Source organism: Mya arenaria, chromosome 7 (genome assembly GCF_026914265.1).
Source record: "Mya arenaria isolate MELC-2E11 chromosome 7, ASM2691426v1".
Lineage (NCBI taxonomy): Eukaryota > Metazoa > Mollusca > Bivalvia > Myida > Myidae > Mya > Mya arenaria.
Genome location: NC_069128.1, coordinates 11,371,573 through 11,394,569, shown reverse-complemented (window position 1 = coordinate 11,394,569; position 22,997 = coordinate 11,371,573). Strand labels below are relative to the sequence as shown.

The following is a 22,997-nucleotide window of genomic DNA, read 5'->3' as shown; positions in this document are numbered from 1 at the left end:
GTGATTACCTATTTTAAACTTTTAGGCAAATTTTCCTCCAAGGCAAATATGTTGTTTTCGGAAGCTAGAGTACTGGCGGGGCTGATGAGTACTGGTGCTCATTAGTAACTAATACAGAGGTCTCTAAGTATTTAGCAAAATGCTCTTTGAGATTTCGTCTGAAGTCTCAAGGCAGTTTTGCCAGTTCTCTTTCTGGCTGGGCTGATGAGTACTGGTGTTTGTAAGTAACTAATACAGGGGTCTCTCTGTATTAAGATAAATGCTCTTTGATATTTCGTCTGAAGTCTCAAGGAAGTCTTGCCAGTTCTACTCATGCCGACAAGTATCTCAGGGGTTTGTCTGTTGAAATCCATGTCAGCATTTGCAAAACCGGTATGCAAGTTTGTTCTAAATTGCAACCTGTCGGACAATGTTGTCAGTGCGAAACTCTTGCAAATTCAGAATGGTACAGAACGTGTCATTGCCTATGGCAGTTAAATCCTAACGGAAGAGGAGCAGAAATACTGCACTACGAGAGAAGAGCTGTTAGCAGAAACTGTTGTAAGATTTACTCGGCAGTATAGACATTATTTTCTCGGTAGACCTTTCAAGGTCCGGACCAACCACTCAAGTTTGACTTTGTCGTTGAATTACAAAGAACCGCAAGATCAGTTAGCTTGTTGGATTGAGGAAGTGTCTCAGTTCAACATGGTCTTGGAGTGCCGATCAGGAAAGAAGTCAGATCCTGGTCTCGCAATTCATATGTAGCTAGAGTTGAAGTTGAAGATCTTCCTTGCGGTGGTTGTAATTATTGTGTGAAGGCTGACAACCAATGTGGTTCATTTTCCCGGAAGGTAGATGTAGTTCCAGTGGCAGCGCAGAAGGCTGAGGTTGGGGGAGGTCGCGCATTCGAGAACCCAGTATCCGGGAGTGTCTGTCAGGGAGTGGGGGTTACAGCCGCATTGGGTAGTACACAACGGGCACATAGTAACTCGTGGCCGGAGGGCTCAATGATGCAGTGGGACATTATGTACAGGGGATCAGCGAGTGCACAATACATTACAGAGCAACAACACCATGTCCGTGACGACAATGGCAAGCTGGTGGACCGAGTCGGCTCTCCGCAAATAGCTGTCTCTGAAGTAGCCGTTTCAACTGAGCCTGATACTCAGGCTTCTCCGACAACAGCAGAAAGCAGGACATGGGATCCAGGGGGGGGGAGAAGTACCAATGACAGCCAACGCTTATGGTCAGCGGCTGTAAGCGGTATCTTGAAGTACAGGATTAGCTACCTTCCTTTTCTTCTAGGTGGGATGAAGTCGAAGTAGATGAGCCCATTACACCTAGTTGCAGTTGGTTACTTCAAGTAGCCTCAACCAGAAGTGCTGGATGTAAATATTTACTGATGTAGATATTTTTGTAGTCGTCATTGGCTCATTCAATTCCCTCGTGGGACCAGTCCTAGCAGCAATCTTGTCAGTTCTTGATGACTTGATCAGTCTTCAGCCAACACCAGTACCGTCCAAACAAACGAAACAGGGGGAAGGTGTAGTGCGAGTGCACTATTTGACCTGTTTACACATAAAGTGCTGACGTCACTGGTCTGTGCGCACATTTCGGGGAGTTCGAGACCAGCTGTTGAAGAAGAAAGACGTTCTTATGAACTGCTAAATAAAAGACCTCAAGTGTTCATTCCTAAGACTAAATGGTAAGCTAGGTTTGGTCTGTATTAATAATAGGGAACACTTTAAAGTTAATTGTGTGACGTCAGGTTTGTAGTTGATTTTCTCGAAAATGAGGTTACCTCATTTGAACCCAAAATCTCAGAGTGCGTCACATATATAAACTACCTGACAGTTCAGCAAAAGACAGAAAACACTATAAAATGTGTGTTTATTGGAAATAAAAGTTGATTTCTGTGTCGTCAGGTTAGAATATTTATGCAAAAAGCTGCAGAAACAAGCTCAGTAGCAAAAAGTTTAAACATAAACCCGGTTTAATGGCACTCAGGGTAAACGCCCAAGACATAGAACATAAAATCACAAACAAGCAACCTAGAAGAACAGCACAAAAATCCACAAACTGCACAGTGCATACATACTATATATAAAAAAACTAGGTATTTTTATCAAGAATTGCTAGGTACTGCCTTGGAATTTTCTTGAAAACTGTCGTAATATCTGTTTATCTGTAAATTTCATCATATCCCCTAAAAGAGCCCCTCACGAGAGATAACGCAGCTACCGCAGCCGGTAACAGCAGGACAAGGCTTATCAGCAGCAAGGAAAGCAGGATTTTTTTTATCTAAAGTTAAAATATTTAAAAATCGTGATTTGTTGGTTACATCTGGGAGTAAGATTACAGGGAGAGGAAACCAAGCTATACAGCACAAGTCAGTCTGAATATGCTGTCGTCAGTTGATTTTATCACTGATAACATAGATTCGATCGATATCAGCGCGCGCTTTAAGATTTACAGCGATGCGGTATCTATCGAGTGAAATGTGCTTGCCTTTACAAAAAATGTCATTTCTTAAGTATTAAACTTAGGATTTTTACAATTTATACACTGATAAAAAGCTGAATAAATTACCTTTCCTTTGATATAAAATGCGTTAATAAAAAACAATGCATTGCGTTAAAACGGTGAGTTAAAAAGAGGCGTTAGATGAAAGTCGGCAGTATTTGACCGCCAGTACAGGTTTAAAAACAAGGAGTGGTCTAACGAAAATCATAATTTATTTAGTTTTAAAAATTATATTTCATTAGTTTATACATCGATATAAAACAGAATAAATTACCTTTCATTTGACATCAAATGCACTAAAGAAAGTATATGTTTAATGTTGATACGGCGAGTTGAAAACGCGTCGTTAAATGAAAGTCGGCAATAGTTGACCGCCAGTGCACGTTTGAAAAATGGGAAAGGTGTAATGAAAATAGTAATTTATTTAAAACTAAACATGAGAATTTGACAACGTATACACCAATGTAAACCTAATCAAATTATCTTTTATTTGTTGTAAAATGAACTTATTAAAAAAATGGTGTTGATCCGGCGAGTTAAAAAAAACGTCAAACGAAAGTCGGCAATATATTACTGCCAGTGCAGGTTTAGATGTCTTACGAAAATCGTCATTTATCTAATTTTTTAAAAAGAGATTTTAACTATTTATTTGCAGATGTCAAGCTTATGAATATATCTTTCATTTGGTTTAATATGCGCTAGGAAAAATATTTTCGGGGGTGGAATAATAATAAAACGATACATATTACCCCTAACTTGAAAACATGCCAGAATGTATTTTAAGTTGTTGTTGTTAAGTATGAAATAGATCGCCAACGTGTATTTTAAAGTGTGAGGTTAGAATGTCCTTAAATGATAAATGTTTGTAACACCTTAATAAGTAATTACGGTGTTTCATAAAAGTTGTTAAGAGGCGTGCAAGAAAAAAACAATGGGAGGGTAATTAGTATTCGCATCTTTTTTTTTAAGTCGGCACGAATTGGCTTCATGGCAATTAAACGTAATTACTCAAATTGTAATAAATGAATCGTAAACAAACAAATACCATCTTTTCGTCTCTTTAACAAAATTCAAACGTCTTCATTTGTGAGAATGGCATACTCGAAGGGCAATATTAAAAGGCTGACTAAATGGCTGCCCATATAGATATAGAGGGAAAAGGCTGACTAGGCCAGAAAAGGCTGACCAGAAAAATAAAATAGAATTTAAAAGATGTTTTTGATAAAAAAAATAGCTTTTATGTTTTAATAAGTATATTGTATTTTTATATGTTTTAACTTATCGTAATTGGCATAATAAAGTCAATTTAATATTTAAATAATTAATATAATTATGGACTTTGCTAGAAAAAGTTATGTAATAATTGTAACATGAGAACTATTGAGGATGAATACCATTTCCTTCTAGTTTGCCCTAAACACAGAGAACTGCGAAAAAAGTATTTAAGCAATTTTTACTGTAGATGGCCAACATTAACAAATTCAAAAACCTTATGATAACTAAATCGCCAAAATTACTTCTAAATTTATCAAAGTTCGTTTATTTTTCATTTTGCAACAGAAGTGGAAATTAAATGTTCACTCTTCTTCAATGTAAAAGTTTGTGTTCTTGTGTACTTGTACCACTGTATTTCATTGTATGTTATTTTTTGTATGGCTATGATGTTGCCACAACATTAATGCTAATAAAACTTATGTTATGTTATGTTATGTTTACAACTTGTGAAAAATTGTTCTACTTCAAACAAACATAAGGTGTTTGAAGTTTGCCCATTCATAATTGATCAAATTTAATTAGAAGATAAATCTCTTTAATCTGTTGTATAGTCTTGTTTTATTCGTGAATAATCAATTCAAGATATGCAAGCTGTTGTTTGTGAGCAATTGATATTAGTATATATTTCATGGTTCCTGTTTTATATTATTATTATTTTAGATTTCGCTGAAAAGTGAAAAACATATATTGCTCTAGATATTTAATAAATTGTGTGATTTGGATCTATGTGATTTTGATTATAATATTACGTGGATTTGTGTTTAGTTTATTCAAGTACTTGTGTTCATTTATAGACAGTTTAGTTTTTGTGAATTTAACCTTTGACTTTAATTTTTAAACATTTTCATTATGGCTTTAATACTTGGACATTCTCAGACAAAATACTTAAATGGTTTAACTCAGTACCCAGTGTTCTCTTACTCTGCATTTACCGTGCGCGACTTCCAGGAGAAAAGTCTAGAGTTCTATGAGTTGGTGCCACACAAGTCGGTAAGTTATGTAGTGGAATTAAATATTGTATTATTTGACAATGGTATGCTAGATATATGACTTACTTAAAAAATGTCAGTTGCTATTTTGATATTTCAATTTTTGTTGTTAAAAATGTTTAATGTGAATTATGTCAAATAACTATGGCTATTTTGATGAATTATGAATTCAGGTATATTTAATATGATAACTTGATAATTGAATGCAAATAAAAAACGAAACTGATCATGAACGAATTATAACTACTACACTCATTTCCATTATGATCACTCAAGCGAGAAATTGTCACATATCACAATAAAACTGCCACGAGGAGCAATTAGCGCCCCGGGTGTCGAGGTACTGTATTTGTTATGAAATTGTATTGATTTGGGTACAAATAAGGTTGAATTAGCGTACGATACATTTTTCATATATGAAGCTAAAAGACTATTTAAATCATGTTCAAATTACTTGATAATGTTTCAAAAGATCCACTCCTATGCAATCTATATCATTTTAATGGATGTTGTTTAATACATGTATGATACAATAGAAGGATACAGTTGATCATTTGTGAAACTTAATGTCATAGTGTAATTGAAAACATGTATTTCTTATTGATGACCAACACGGTCAGCCCGTATTTGTTATGTTATTCGCTGACTATCACTGTCCGCCTTTTTCGAAACTCAAACTAACGATAGTATATAATAGAAATAAAATATTTAAAAAGTAATGTTAATAGATGTATGCTATAATAGAAGGATACAGTTGATCATTTGTGAAACTTAATGTCATAGTGTAATTGGAAACATGTATTTCTTATCGCTTAAGTTCAAAAATTGATGTTTTATGCAATTTTCTTTTTTTTTACTGTTAGTAAAAGCTTAAGCCATAAGACATTAATTTTCAAATGGAAATATGAAAATCTGTGATTTGATCTTTTGTCAGTAATCTTAAATCATTTGTTTGCGGATATTTAAACAAAATTTGCGCTTTCCAAGATAAACAATAAAAAAAAGTTGTACAAATGGTAAATCTGTGAGAGTGCAGCTTTAAGCATAACAGGTAGTAAAGAAGGGTGACATGGCAAAATGACATAGTGATATAAATACAAGTATTTCTTATAAATTAACATTTTGTAACTGTTTAATTGAGATGTTGAAAAACAGAACATTGTTAAATATATGTACATATGAGAAATTAATTTAAACATTAATGGGAATTAAACTTAAATGCAAAAGCATAGTGATATCTACAGAGCATTATGTCAACATCAGTGTTCAGATAGACAAAACCTTGAATGAGAAGTCTTATAATACTGTCAAATGTCTCTGATTTTAGGAACATGTTTTGTAAATAATTATTGAAATTGCAGAACATTTAAGAAAACAATAGGAAGATAAGTAATCATCATGATGAGGTTATTAAATAATGTTACGATTCTGTAAAGTCATATATGGTGACTGTAAGATATTGGCACAACTGTAACTGAACATATTGACAGAATGGTAAAACACAACAATGGCAAAAAATGAAAGTACACTATTTTATAAATATCAAATCCCCCGCCACGGAGTGGGGAGGGGATTACAGAAACACTTCATCAGTCTGTCTGTCCGTCTGGCTGTAACATTTCGTGTCCGTGCTATAACTTAGCATTGATGGATTACCATATTGCTTTGTACAAATGTTGTCCTCATTGAGACGATGAGCAGTGATATTGACCAGGGTCCATAACTCAAAGATCAAAGTCACATGAGATATTTAAATGTCAGAGTACACATACTCGTGTCCGCGCTATAAACTCTTCCTACATATATCAAACAGTAATCTATTTTTAGTAACAGTGACAACGACCCTAGGGGGCCAAAAAGCATCCATTAAAGCTCTGCATAAACATGTCCTATATACCAAGTTTGGTCACACTATGTCAACCCTTACTTGAGTTATTCAGTACTTACCATATTTCTATTTTGACCTTGACCTAGACCATAACTTTTAGGGCCAAAAACACAATCTCAGGAAAGGTCTCTATAAACTCTTCCTATATACCAAATTTGGTACCAATTAGAAGACCCTTACTTAAGTTATTCAAAACCAACCCTTTTTCTATTAATAGTAACCTTGACCTTGATCATAGGGGCCTCAAACGCATTCCCATAAAAGGTCTCCATAAACTCTTTGCATATAGATATACCAAGTTTGGTCTCTTTAGGTCAAACCTAGCTAAAAAAATTCGATACATAAGGTGACTTTGACGCTGCTCTAACACCAGCCCGCCTGAACAATGACACAGGTCATTCAAATAACTTGTTTTCCCTTTATGAAAATGTGGTTAGGAATATAAAAATGTGCCTTTGAAAAGAAATTAAAAGAAGAATTAAAAAGAAAAAAAAAACATTCAAGGGCAATAATTTTTATTTAGGGCTAACATGAAGTTATGTTCCTTAGTGTAAGATGGTCGTCAATAATTCTGCGAATTATTAAGTGCACTGAATGAAGGTATAGAAGTTTTTTTATTAAAATCCCAACTTGCCCTAAAACTTTAACTTGCCCTTAAACTGAAACCTAAGTCAATCAGGGGCCATAACTTGTATTAAGGATAATATGAATGAAGGGTATAGAAGTTATCAATAGATATATAAACCTGCCCTAAAATTTTAACCTAAGTTCCATAGTCAATCAGGGGCCATTATGTGTATAAATGTGTCAAGGATTAAGTTAAATGAACGAATGGTAGAGAAGTTATTAATAAATATCCCAACCTGCCCTAAAACTTTAACCTAAGTTTGATAGTCAATCAGGGGCCATAACTTGTATAAAGGAGTTATCTATTCCCATTATATGATGGCCCTGAACAACTGTGTGAGGTATTAAGTCAATTGAATGAAGGGTATTGGACTTATAAGTGAAAATCCCAACTTGCCCTAAAACTTGAACCGAACACAGACACCAGAGCGAATAGTATAGCCCACCTTATTCTTAAAATAGTCGAGCTAAAAAAAACACCAATGTGATAATATATTTATAACATGTGTTTTCTCTTCAAAAACAGTGAAACAAGGTTATGACATCACCACAAAATATATGTATCACTTTATCGAAAATACTTAAGGCTTGCTATTTCATCGATGTTATGAATCAAGACTCATTTTCCTTTTTTTAGCCAAAATAACCTTGACATTGATCTTACCTACACTACACACAATATGTTCTTTAACAACTACTCTTTTATTATGTTCAAATATTCGAGAATATTTTAGGTTACTGATCATACAACTTGTATTTCTATATTCTTGACCAGTGGTTGTGTACAATTTTAATCAGATTCAACATACCGGTCAGGTTGTGAGAAAAACAAATTGCCTTGTGTTGACTTGATGTAGTATCAGCTAAAGCATTGAGGCAGGTTGTTTCGTTAAGAATCAGTTGGTCCTTTCACACTTGCAATGACAACTTTTTCATTTTCAAACTTTCGTCTAGTGTTCATAGGGAAGAGCACTGTGAGGTAGAAGTGAAGTGCAGGATCGTCACCGATTGTTTTCATTTCAGGTATTGTGATGAGGAGTAACTCAACTGTTGAAGATCAAGTTGGAACAGTTTCCGCATTTCATACTTACTGCTGCGTTTGATAACAACCTCAGCTGTGCAATAGTAGGCCACTTGTGTAAGGGACTGGCTCTAACATAGAAGACATTTGTCAAGGTCCATTTACTTGTTGCCACACTCTAAAAAGATATGAAAGGAGTTTGTTATGATATCATGATAAGTGAATGTAGCACTGAAGACCTGATAACATGAAACATGAGAAATAAAATAACTCTAAACATTAAACTGAGGTGAATTTGTTAGGTTTCAAGGTTGATTTCATAAGCTTTATTCGAAATGTGAATTGACAGGTAATTTGCAATTTGATGTCAATTCTGAATCAGGTTATACAAATCAAAGATTGATGTATGAATTGCAGAATAATAATTAAGATTAAGATAAATAAGTATTTATATACAAGTAATGATTTCATTCATTTATTCAGCTATTGAGTTAAGCAATTTTGTTAGAAAAAGTGAAAAAATGTTATTAATTTTTAGGAAGGCTTGTTTATAGGTAATGTATTTTGTGCGAAATAAATATCAAAATGATGTCTAAAAAAATGATTATATTGTGAAATAATGTAAGCTTGTAGAGTTATTTTTTTCAACATTATATGAAATTGTGAATAATTGTAAATACATTCAATTATTTATTGAAATGCATTGAAACATTCATATGTTTTTGTTTTATTAAAGGTTGAATGTTAATACCAAAAGCAATGCTATTTAAAGTTGCAATTAAAAACTTAGCAAAAGATTTGCCTAGCATTAGTTGTGTTACATAACAACACAAAATGCAGAAGGTTTGGGATTTCATTTTTAATATGAATGCTGGCTATTGTTCTGAAACCATAAAGTTAACAGGAAACTAAGAAAGAGAACAAACCTGGTTTTGGGCAGCGGGGCAGCACTGATATTTGTGGGCTGAAGAATACTCATTTCTTGGAACTCCTCAGTCCTGGCCCATTATTGTTGGTGGCCATTTTTTGCAGTTTTCATCTTTAAGATGAAGCCCTATCTGTTCAATATTTACAACTCTTGTGGTAGAAACTGGAATGTAGGATGATAAATATAAATATAAATTTTATTGAGACAGAATCCCGTAAAACATGTTTATTATTTTAAACTAATGCACCAGTCAATCGTAACCACGACCCCCAAGGTCCGGGGGTATACCGGGGATAGCCGGGGAAATGGACCATGTTTTTAACTTTCAGGTGGCCCTGCATTGTCGGGTGAATGGGATGGTTATGTCTTCATTTTAAATATAGCAGGGAATCTGTTCATCCTCGCAGGACGGGATGTTGGCCAAGGTTGGCTTAGCCACAATAATGCGCGTTTAGGAAACGTTTTTTAACATTTGGATATTTATTGTGTTCCCTATAACGCCGCGAAGAGTCGCCAACACAAAAATCTTCAGACTCTGAAGCGGCTGTTTATATGGACTAAGATTGGATGGACCTACGGTCAGGGTCCTCGCTATTCCCCTGACCGGGGGGGGGGGGCGTGGTTTCAATTGACTGATGCATTAGTCTAAAATAATAACTGGTGCATAATGAAAACGATGCAAAATTTTAATGACTACGAACAAATCACCTTAAACTCGTTACATACAGACTGACATGCAAACTTTGCGCATGCATTACAAAGAAGGGCTTGAAATATCATCCCTACCATTGTGACTCATTGAGCTAGACGCGTTAATGTCCAAATCGAAAGTTTTGGTTGCGGTATTTCACTTCGAATCACCCTCTCGCAATTTTGACCTTGACCGCACACTCGCCTATGTCTGAAATGCAAGAAGCGTTTTCATTGGACGGCTATCATTCCTGGTTTTAATGACGCAATTTGGAAAAGCCTTCAAATGTTATCCAAAATGAAAGTAGGAATACCGCAAAAAACCGTGCTACTGTTTAAATCGAAAGACACGAAATCTGCTTTTAAAATGATAAATATAAAATAACAATAGTTTTTCAGTTCACTACGTAAAAAGAAAATGAAAATACCTTTTCCCAACCGCCAGCGTGTTGACCTCGATATCCCTAGTCTACTGGACGCTTGCATCTGACCCGTACGTGTCATAACCGAGTAACCAGATAATAGACTGGTTCACAGATTTTCTAAGATTATTGTAAGATACATTCTGCGCATTCGTGGTTTATTCTTTTATGTAAAAATATTTAAATAAAAAAGAGAAGTTTTCTCAACAACTGTGCATTTATGATATTTTTTCTCTAAAAGAGTTATTTAAAAAAATCTCTGGTTTTAATTTGCCTTATATTTTCAAAGCTTCACATATTAGAAGATTACCAATCTTCTATTGTAAAATCGAACAGGAACCAGTCTAATGGCGAACTGCTTCGGAATTATCCGAGAGCGGACGGTAAGAAACGGCGCATGCGCGATCAAAAAAAATGAAAACGCCGCATGCGCAAGCCCATTGCACCAGGGACACTTCATCCTCTTTTATAGCCTGTTTATGAAGCTGTTACACTACTGCGTTTACATATTTATACCTTATAGTAGATAATAATAATTGCATAACGCTCCTGTAACACAAATATTTGTTCAACTTTTAAACTTACCTTGTACAAACACATAACATATTTAAGTGAATTATTATATGTGATTAGACAATGTACATTAGTATAAGTCTTAATAAAATGTCTGTTCTGTTCTGTTCTTAAACAATCAATATATGCGCCGGGCGCCGATGCGCCCGCGCAATAAGAATAAAATTTATTTAATCGACAGCATGGGAAACGAACGGCGTGATGATAGAATTATTCCGGATGGGCTAAAAATTCAACTATCGCAGATTTATGGGGAAAATGAAGACTGTCTAAATATCGTTGTACCTACAATCCAAAAACAAGACAATGCAGTAGAGTGTGGCTTATATGCCATTGCACATGCAACATCTTTTTGTTTTCTGCAAAAACCGTGTTTCGATTTATTATTTAATTCATTAAAACTGCGTGATCATTTATTAGAATGCTTAGAAAACGAAGAAATGTCTGAAATTCCAATCACTTCCAAGACTATCAGTGGACGGCGAAAAAATTCAACAAGAGGCCCAAAAGGGCCTATGCTCTACTGGCATGGCTTTTGTGGTCATATCAATCCAGAGCATGTATGTATGGGTATAAGGCAACAGACATATGGTTTATGTTTTGTGTTTGGCTTACCTGAAAACGTAGCACGTTCAACATCTGAGCCCAGAAAGTATTGTAAGCAGATTAGTTCCATGAACTATTTTAATATGTGCCAAGTAAAAGTCATCTGACAAAAAAAATGCTTTCAAAACTGTACTCATAGTAAAATTTTCTGTAGTTTTAAAAGTTAAAAAAAGTTGGTCAAAAGGTCAAAGTCAAGGGCATCCAAGGACAACATTGATCAATTTGAACAAACATTCACAATCAATTGTGCTGAGATGGATGCACGAACACACAAAAAGATTTTCAAACCTTTCCAGATTTATGTTTACCAAACCTGTGAACCCTGGGTGTGGCCAGTAATGACACCAGGTGCATAACTTAAACATTCACAACAAATTTTGTTAAGATGAATGCGCAAACTACAGAACTTAAAGCTAAAAAATGGCCTCTGGGCTTTCAACAAGAACAAGGCAGAGTAATTCACAAAATCAGCTGCAGAAGCAAAAAGCAAATTGTCTCTCAAAATCCTAGACTTGCAAATTGTCTCCCTTAACTCTAGACTTGAATTTACATGTACATGTAAACTTGGCTAAAAATAGAATTAGCTCATGCAGACCTGGCTAAAAATAGAGAGCATTTCTTTAAAACTTTCATGGCCCATAATCTAGGCATTCATGGGCGGATCTGGCTGGTTTTCGAAAGGAACCGAGCTGTAATGGATATCTAGATACTGTACAAGTTTCATTGAGATACAATAACAAGAGGCACATCAGTGCCTGTGCTCCACTGGCCAAAAGGTTCAAGCAAAGACCACCTAACGAACATTTTCGTCAAGTTTCATAGAAATACAATCATCAATTTTTGAGGAGAAGTTATTTAAAAAAATTTTTTACTTTAATAGCTCTGGCTGCCATGTTGTGCAGTGGACCGAAATGATTTGGGCAATTTGAGTAAAGGAGCACCAAACAAACATTTCTGTCAAGTTTTATCGAAAAAAGGTCATCGGTTTCGACGACAAGTCGTATAAAGTTTTTTTTATTTTTTTAGCTCTGGCAGCCATGGTGTGCAGTGGACTGGAACCATTTAACAAATTTTGGTTAATGACCATCCAAGGAACATTTCTGTTAAGTTTCATCAAAAACTGATCATCGGTTTCTGAGAAGATGTTCTTTAAAGGTTTTTCTATTTTTTTGCCCTGGCAGCCATGTTGTGCAGCGGACCGGAACCATTTGAGCAATTTTGGTTAAGGACCACCCAAGGAACAATTCTGTCAAGTTTCATCAAAATCTGCCTATCCGTTTCAGAGGAGATGTCGTTTAAAGATTTTGCTATTTTTAGCTGTGGCGGCCATATTGTGCAATGGACCAGAACCATTTGAGCAATTTTAATAAAGGACCACCCAAGGAACATTACTGTCAAGTTTCATCAAAATCTGCCGAACCGTTTCAGAGGAGATGTCGTTTAAAGATTTTGCTATTTTAAGATCTGGCGGCCATATTGTGCAATGGACCGGAACCATTTGAGCAATTTTGGTAAAGGACCACCAAAGGAACATTCCTGTGAAGTTTTGTCAAAATCCGCTTATCAGTTTCAGAGGAGATGTCGTTCAAAGTAAAAGTTTACGCACGCACGCACGCACGCACGCACGCACGCACGCACGCACTCACGACGGACAATCTGTGACGACATAAGCTCCATGGCCTTCGGCCAGTGGAGCTAAAAACTGAAGACTGTATCGTGTTCACAACCAATTGTTTACACAATAGCATTTTTTTATACTATCAAGGGCCATAATCTAGGCATGCATGGGCGGATCTGGCTGGTTTTCGAAAGGAACCCAGCTCTAATGGATATCTAGATACTGTACAAGTTTCATTGAGATACAATCAAAACTGAAGACTGTATCATGTTCACAAGCAATTGTTTACAGACGCACGAACGCACGACCACACAGACGCACGGTTGCACATACTACGTACACATTACCATCGCATAAGCTCTTCTGGCCTTTGGCCAGTAGAGCTAAAAATCATTAAAATTGTAAACTATTGTGTATGTAATTTGCCAGAATGCTTAGGCGACCAAGTGCAATGTGATAAATGTTCTCAATGGTATCACAAACACTGTAAAAGCACCACTAAATATATCACAGATTTTTTATTTAACCACTCACTCACTCACTCACTCACTCACTCACTCTCCAATTTTTAATTATAAGATGTTTTTAAAACTGAAATGTGAGATATAACACAAACATCACCGCTCTTTCTGGATGAATGAAAATGTATCATAAAATTTCTGTTAAAAATGTACAGTATTTGCAATGTTTCAGGACAGTAAACGTATAATCATGCATCTATACTTTAATGAATTCATTTACTGTTGACATGTCTGACAGTGATTTTTTGGTGCAATTAACTCACATATTAAGCCTGTTTCCCCTTTCTAAAATGTCTATCCCCCCATTTATATTTTTTCCCTATTTCATGAATGAGATTTTGTTGTAGATAATAAAGCAATGAATTTATTGAAAATTAGACAAAATCTTGACAAGACTTACTCTTTCATAGCATAATGAATGCACAAAAAGGTGAAAACATGTATATTTACCATGTTATTTGCTATTGTGTCCGATTTTCTATTTCTCCCAATCTGAACTTTTATCCCTATTTGCAGGTTGTAAACATATTTCCAAAAAACATGGACCTTCATGCATACCAAAATCTTGTACATCTTAAATTAATAAATTTATGTTTTCTGGAGGTATATAGAGATAAAAAATCAGTAAAATAAAACTGTTGTGCACATTAATGTGACAAATAATTTGACAATATCTTGAGAACAGATACAAAATAACCTGAGGATAAGGATGCATACAGACATGAAATTATTAGAAGCAATGAACAAATGTAAATAAGCATTATCATATGTAACGTCTGGGACCGATAACTAATCCTGCTCTCATGTTTCTAAATGTAATGTTAAATATTCTACCAAAAAAGGCAACCTTAAAGCAACTGTGCACCAGATGATCAATTTGCAAGAAAAAATAAAAAAATTGTCGAAAACTGACATAAACTTGGTGTGTAAAATGCATTGAAACTTACTCAGTGAAGTACCACATAGCTTACAATTTATTTAAGTTCAGCAGTTAATTCATATTTTTCCATTAAAAAAGATTACCTAGTAGAATGCATTTTTTATGCCTGATTTGCTAGTTGATGTTACCACTTGATATTACAGAGTTAATTATGTAACCCTATTAGAGTAAGCCGTCGTAGCCTAGTGGTTACGACGCTAGACTGCAATTTTGGCGACACGAGTTTGAACCCAGTCTCCTACATATCTTTTTTTTTACATTTCGTCCCATTCGTGTATTATTGGTCCCAGGTTACATCAACTGGTAAGAATTTGCTATATTTGTATTAAAATCCTTACTTACAGCTTCATGAGAATTTCCAGGTTCTAGAAGATTTTGTTCAATTGCATTTCACGACGAAATATTCAGGATGACGTTCGTGAAATACAATCAATGATCAATTATACATGTACTGTCTACAGATGTAGACGCTTTCACACATCGGTAAATGCCGTGCGTGATTAAGATTACAGTCGCAGAAAATCTGCGTTTTCCAAAGGCAACTTACTTTAAAAAGTCTCAATAAAACCCACGGCAAACCACCGAGGTAGTCAACATTACAGTGGAAAAATACACCGATATTCCGAAACGTTCCCCATTGTCGATACGACTAAAAGTCAAACAATTCACAAATTAAGGTCGAAAATCAACTAAATTGATTAAATTAACACATGAGTTTCGAAATAATGAACGAAAAATTGCTAAACGCATTCAAAATCTAAAGTATTCATCGGAATTCTTCTTCAATAATTGGTAAAAAAACCTTTGTTCCCAGGTCGCCATTATGACCTACTTTTAAACATGTGCGCGTGGTGCGCGATTTTACTTATGCGCGAACTGACACAGTAGTATTATACTGTCTGAAAATATAACGCAAACTCATTTACATGTGTGTTTTACATACGCTCAAGTCGACTTATCTAAAAAGTTAATGCTACTTTAACATATCACGTGATACAAGTTATTTATAACTTTATGGAAAATCTGTTTACTCTGTCATTGAACATTATATAAAATTGAAGGCAAAATGCTCATTAATAAAAAGACACTCACAAACAAAGAAATGTTTTTGATAAAATGTACTGCAAACAAAATTTGTTGCATTTAAGAGCTTTACATTTATTGTAGGCTAAATGGAAGACGATCAAACCCCGCCGCTGGGCTCCATTGAGAGGTCGGAAGAGTCTAATGTTAAGAGCAGGGGAGATGCCGTGTTATCACGGTTAGAAACAAACATGGAAAAAAATGTTTCTATAGCAAAAACAGTGGGAACGATGAGCAAATCTCTTGAAGATCTCAAAAAAGAGGTAGCTGAAATCAAACGAGAGGACGGGAAAATGACGAGGAACCCGGGCCCTCCAAAACGCAGGCTATAGACTCGCCCTCTGAATCGGAATCTGACAGCTCTGATGATCTTGAACAGTTCCTTGAACCAAATAATGACTGTTCTGATGACGACTTCTGGGCAGATTTAGATCATTTTGTAGCGGAAAATGAGCAAATGGGGGATGAAACATCCCAAAAAATGGCAGAAATTACAAACAAAGCCATAAAAAATAAAGCAGAAGATAACAAAATGAAAGAAATCAAAGACAGAAACAAACGACCCAAAAATATCGAGCATCTGCAAGTCCCAACTGTTGAAGACTTTTTCTGGCGCCAACTTAAGCCATCTACTCGCAGTTATGACTTTATACTGCAAAAAACCTATGCCAGGCTTGCACAAGCAGCAGTGCCAATTGTAAAAGCACTGGACCATGCACAGACTTCAGGTGACAAAGTATTGAAGAAGCACTTGTCTGACTCATTCAAAATTCTAACAAATGGAATGAATCTTAATACTGGACTGAGGAGAGAGAAAATAAATCGAGAACTGGCCCCCAAGTATCGACATCTTGCAAAACTTGAGCCAACAGCAGAGAAGTTGTTTGATAAATTACAAGAAACTCTGAAAACAGTGGAATCAACCAAAATCATCGTTGTGAACAACAATGACAGTTGCAAGAAGTCTTTTTTAGGGCAAAGCCACAGCTTCAAACACAAATGGAATCCAAAACAACAGTACCAACAGAACTGGAACAAGAAGAAACAAAGTTACGAGTGACCAAAATACAACCAGTACCAACAGAAAGGGAAAACGAAATTCAACAAGAAATAAATGTAAGTCTTCAGCAAGTCATCTTGAAAAATAGAAAACTCTGTAGCAGGAAAAACAAAATTACATTTACATAATTGGAAACAAATAACTAAAGATAAATGGATCTTAAAAACATTAAGTGGTCATTCACTTGAAGTAAACAGATCTCCTTTTCAATTGCGTACACCAAAACCATACAAATTTGGTCCACAAGAGGAACATTTTATACATTTAGAAATTATAAAGTTTTTGAAAGCACACGTAATAGAAGAAGTTAACAATGAACCAGAAGTAGGAGAATTTATATCAAATATATTCTACAGACCAAAACCAAACAATTAAATTTGAATAATTTTAAACCTTAAACCATTCATTGGGTTAGACACTAACATTTTTCACAAGGTAGTCCCTCGGACTACTGGATCCAAAATCTGGGTAGTCCAGCAAAAACTCTGGTAGTCCATAAAATGAAAGCCTTCAGTGTTTTGTGAAACTTAGCCTTCTTAGAACATTGTCGGTATAACCCTTTGATTGGTCATGATTTTTATCTGTCTCAATCTTAAAATTTCCACATTCTTCAAAACAATTTTTGGCCTTTAAATTTAATTTTAAAACCAAAAAAATGCTAAAAACTATGCTAAAATACCTCAGATTAAAAATCTAAAAACCATGCTAAAATACCCCATAATCTGTCACTTTCAGGAAAATGTTGCAATAAATCACTTGACACTAAAACACCTCGACTGAGATCGTTGCTAAGTTATGGCACAAATGACAGACATCCTACTGATAAGCAATATTTGATTATTGGTATCCTACTATTCAGTATTCTTTGTTAATCTAAACAACATATCATATAATACTTAATAAAACATAATGAAATAAATTCCGAAAGTGTTATTAATTATTTTTTTGTATGGGAGTAAGATAACAATTAACATGACGCTGCCTGTCACTCAAACTAGGGTCCAGATTAGGCAGGGCTTATCAGTTGCCGTTGCTATCCGCCATGACCTCCGACAATCCTCACATATCAACAGTAGTGTAATTATGCTGTTATATATATTTAACACAAATTATGTCTCATAATTGAGAGATAGTAAAGACAGTTTAAGAAATTCGAAATACTGACATTTTCCCTTTATGCTGCTAAAATTATAATTGATAACAAGGTACTGTTTAGTAGACTAATTCAATTCTCAAAATGTCTTAATGTAAACGTACATAATATACGTATATTTCCGTTTTAATAGCCTTAAAATAAGAAATATCATTATGAGAATTCGTGTACAATATTGATGATATCTTGGGATTTAGTTTGATTTTGAAATTTGTCTCCTTATTGTGCGAAAAGTTTTAAAACCGAGGCATATACATTTGCATTTAAGTTTGTTTGACATATTAGTGAAAAAGACACCTCAATTTATGTGAGTTACATTTTTTATTAAATTTAATTAAATATTTGATATATAGCTTAAGGTCACAAAAAGTATATACGTATAGATAAAACAAAATCATATTTTAAAATGACGCAAATCAAAGTAAAAACCTTTGCATGTATAATGACTATGGTCGTTTCAAAATTTCTATGCTGATTGTTAGAACAGTTTTGCATTTCATTTAAAACGGAAATTTATTCATTGAGAGAAACAATAAGGTAGTTATATAAATAATGATAATAATGCATTACACTAGTATAAAACAGGTGATTCTGAATCGAAAAAGGAAGAAAAACAGCGAAATCCATTAAGTTTTGACAATGGATCTATACAAACATCTTTTTTGTTGATTTTCGGATAGGAAATTAATACATGTTTTGTTTCCCATTATTTGAGTTTTAAAATAGAGACTGTTATTGTACTGTAACAAAATTCCGATGTTATTTAGAAATAAATTATTTTAAAGCCTAGACATTTTTCTACCTGAATTATACATTGCATACAATTAATAATAATGAACTTATTTAATGTTATACTTGGTTTTATTGCTATGTTTTACCATGTTCCATGCATTTTTTTATCTGATTGTCATTTATAACTTTTGAATTATTATCGTCTGCTTCTGGGTATTTGTCGGAGGTCCTAAATTAAGAGGTCATGTGACACTGTAGGTGTAGCCTTATCGCTATCGGCGTGGTGTTAATTGTTATTTGCCCTAGCTTCAAAGTATAAATGTTACATTTTGGCGCGAAAATTAAAGCACACAACTCTGTCATCGTCTGCACTTACACTGCATTATACCTGTTTTGGCAGTATGATTAATTTATCAGCTGTTCTTCTAAAAGCCAGTTTGAAAGATTTCATAAGCCAGACATAATGTTCCTTCTGTTTGCTTTAAATAAACACCGACATTTGGCAATACCCTAAACCATAATAATTATGACGTATTTTCAGAAAATCTAAATATAGTAAAAACCGTCAAGTGTTTATCTGCATCGTATCTTTCATTGTTTTTGACTGAAAATGCAAGGGATTTAGAAAATCTGCCACTTGGACCCAAATCTACCTTGCTGACATTTAAGCAGAGGTGCACATGTCTGACGATTAAAACACACCATAGAGTGTGAAAATGGTTTTTCCCTTTCTAAATAAAGACATTCTACTGACTGGTTTAAACATTAATCGAAAGGCTATACGAAATGCGCGCGAAATTCGGTTAACAGTCCATGTTGTCCGGAACTGCTCGGCCATCCTCGGCAAGCTTTACAATGAGTGTTTACCGGTGATAATCGGCTTCTTGACATCAAGTTTTACGCAACTTTAAGCGTAATAAAGATTTTATGCTCAATTAACTGATGTGATATTTACTTTCTTCTAGCAGTCCGACGGACTATTGACTTAAAATGTCTTGTAGTCCGACCATAAATCTGGTAGTCTCGGACTACCGGACTACTGTTAGTGTCGAACCCTGATTCAATGAAGAATACACAGACAAAATTCATTTTAAAATGGAAACGTTGTCCACAGCTATCTCAGCCATGCGAAAAAAATGTTGGTTCGCTTCCGTAGATCTAGCAGACGCTTTGTATTCAATTGCTGTGAATGAAGATGACAAGAAGTTTGTGCAGTTTTGTTTTCAAGGAATAAAGTACCAATTCTGTGCCCTAGTTATGGGTCTTTCTAGTAGCCCAAGGTTTTTTTTCCAAAATATTTAAACCAGCATTTGCACACTTGCAATCCCGTGGACATATAAGTACAGCATACAGAGATGATTCATGTTTGCTAGGCAATACCAGAGAACAATGTGAACGAAATGTTGTTGATACAATAACACTTTTTGACTCAATAGGACCAATAGGTCTTACAATTAATATTGAAAAATCGGTTTTGGACCCATGCCAAAGACTTGTTTTCCTGGGATTGTTACTGTACTCGTTAACTATGACAGTCAGATTAACTGATTCTAGTAAGGAAGAAATTCAAAAGTTGTGCCAGCAAATGATGTCAGTAAGGCGAACGACTATTAAAGAATTTGCTAAACTCATTGGAAAATAAATGGTTGCAACAATTCCAGGTGTCGAACATGCAGAATTATATATAAAACCCCTGGAAAAAGCAAAAGATGAACAATTAAGACTACGGTACATAAAGGAAATTTCAAGAGCTTCATGACAATACCATTGTCAGTCAACGTAATTCTTGAATGGTGGGTCCAAAATATCAGGACATCTTACAAAAAGATATCTCATGGCACCCCAGACCTTGTCCTAAACAGCGATTCGTCAATGCAAGGATGGGGATTTTTTAACGAAACAGAAAATGGAGGTTTATGGTCGACAGAAGAACAAAAATCACACATTAACATATTGGAATTAAAAGCTTGTCAGCTTACCATCAAAGCATTCTGTAAAAACTTACATGACAAACACATAAAAGTTTTCATGGACAACACAAACAGTGTTGCATATTTGAAAAATTACGGGGGAAGAACAAACATTCTGAATGAACTAGCCAGGGATCTTTGGTTAAGGTGCATAGATAAGAAAATGTCTGAGAAACTGTTTGCGGAAATTTCAAAGAAATACCCAAATATGAAAATTGATCTGTTTGCTTCAAGGCTAAACACAAAACTCTAGATATCCAGACCACAAAGCTCACAAAATAGATGCTTTCTCGTTTTCTTGGGAAAATGATTTATTCTTCATGTATCCACCTTTCAGCATCATTGCATGGGTTTTGCAGAAAATAGTGGAAGACAAAACAGAGGCAGTGTTGGTGTGTCCAATATGGCCAACACAGCCATGGTATCCTATCCCTACACAACAATCCAACAGCAGTACACCCACTGCAAAAGATGAAACTCGGACTTTTTCGATTATCAGGAAATCCCTTAAAAAGCAAAAAATACCAAGAGACGCTAGAAATCTCATCCTTCAATCATGGAGAAACTCAACAAAGAAACAATATGATGTTTATATTAAAAAATAGATTGACTACTGTGGATCAAAGATTAATTCGGTTAAACCAGATCTAAACAATGTTTTAAAATATCTATCAAACTTGTACAAGGGTGGCTGTAAATACAGTGCTCTAAATACAGCTAGAAGTGCTATTAGCACTTTCTTAAAACTTTGTAGCAATATTAACATTCATGAAAATGAACATATATCCCGGTTCATGAAAGGTTGTTTTAACAGTAGGCCATCCCTACCACGGAACCATCACACATGGGATGTGAATGTGGTTCTTAATTATCTACATAAAATGAAAACCAAAACGCTTTAACAGTTATCGAAAAAACTTTGTATGCCATTTTTATTAGTCAAAGGACAAAGAGGCAAACACTTCATGTAACTAAGTTACAAGACATTTCATTCAATACAGATAAAACAGTCGTAACAATTCAGCCAAGCGAACAGTTAAAGCAAACTAAGCCAGGAAAACATTTAAAACAAATTGTTTTAAAAGAATTCACAGGAAAGAGAAACATTTGTATTGTGAACACACTGCTTCAATATATTGAAAGAACAAATCCGCTGCGCAATAGTGACTGTTTGATAATAACAACAGTAAAACCACACAATGCAGCAGCACGTGCTACAATCAGTCGCTGGACTAAACAAATTTTACAAAGTGCCGGTGTTGACAATATGTTTAAACCACATAGTACCAGGTCAGCTACCACGTCTAAGGTACAATACGAAGGAATCTCCTTGCAAACTATTTTGGAAACGGCCGGCTGGTCTAATGCAAAAACTTTTGCAAAGTTTTATTCTAAGGAGATAAAGGAACATAATTCGGTTAAGTTCAAATCAGCTGTTCTTAGTCAGTAATATGAGAACATAAAATGTTTGTAAAATAAAATTAAAACTGTTAAAAAAAAAATATTTTTTACTTTTCCTTCATCGCAAACAAATTGTCGAAAAATCTCTAAAATCTCGTGAGGGGTTCTTCTAATTAGGGGATATGCAGAAAATGAAATTGAATAATTAACCGAGACTTACCTTCGTAGATGGGAAGGTGAAGGTTGATTGTAATTTCATCTCTTCAGCTCTCTCAAGAGCTCTTTTGGAGATTGCAGAAGATGAAATTACAATCAACCTTCACCATCCCATCTACGAAGGTAAGTCTCGGTTAATTATTCAATGTTATTGCGCATACTCACATCAAATATACTCCCGCCATTTTGTGCTTAGGCTAAAACTTATTAAACCATTGAACGGTGTACACGTCTTGTGTGATTTGTTCCACTACATTTGTAGATACTCGATCTGAGTTATTATATAGCAACAAAAATGAGGCTATCTGATATTCTTGCACTAATTTTACATAACATTATTTATTTGTATATACCATAACTTACAAACTTAAATAAGAAACAAAAAGAAGTCTGAAGATAGTACAGCCGAATTGGCTAATCTTAATTATGGAGTACATTATATTCAATACTACGGTGTTTATCTCCGTCGCTATCCATAAGACACAAAATTATTTTTCCAACACTAGTCACATGACCGAAAACACATGTCTGGTATGCAAGAAAATATATATCTAATCATCTCCAACTGTTACATACCTTTGAAATCATGATTAAATCTGATAGAAGGCGAACTATTTCCGTATACTCGTATTTATGTAATTCATATCTGTAACATTAGTAGGTTATAAGCTGAAAATGATACCTGTATACTAATGCATTCTAATCACTTCTTTTATCTTTTTTCTGCCTTTGTGGATACATCGCCAGTATCAAATAGTTCCAATATTAAAAGTCCTGAC

At 34.8% G+C, this 22,997-nt stretch overlaps 1 protein-coding gene across 1 annotated transcript in view; it reads right to left on the bottom strand.

Annotated features, from left to right (window-relative positions):
- LOC128240280 (sterile alpha motif domain-containing protein 9-like) overlaps positions 1-22,997 on the bottom strand; it is a 58,443-nt gene extending 35,446 nt beyond the window's left edge. Inside the window, exon 1 of the mRNA XM_052956843.1 lies at positions 22,901-22,997. The gene's annotated coding sequence lies outside the window, so the exon portion shown is untranslated. The remainder of the gene's footprint in view (positions 1-22,900) is intronic.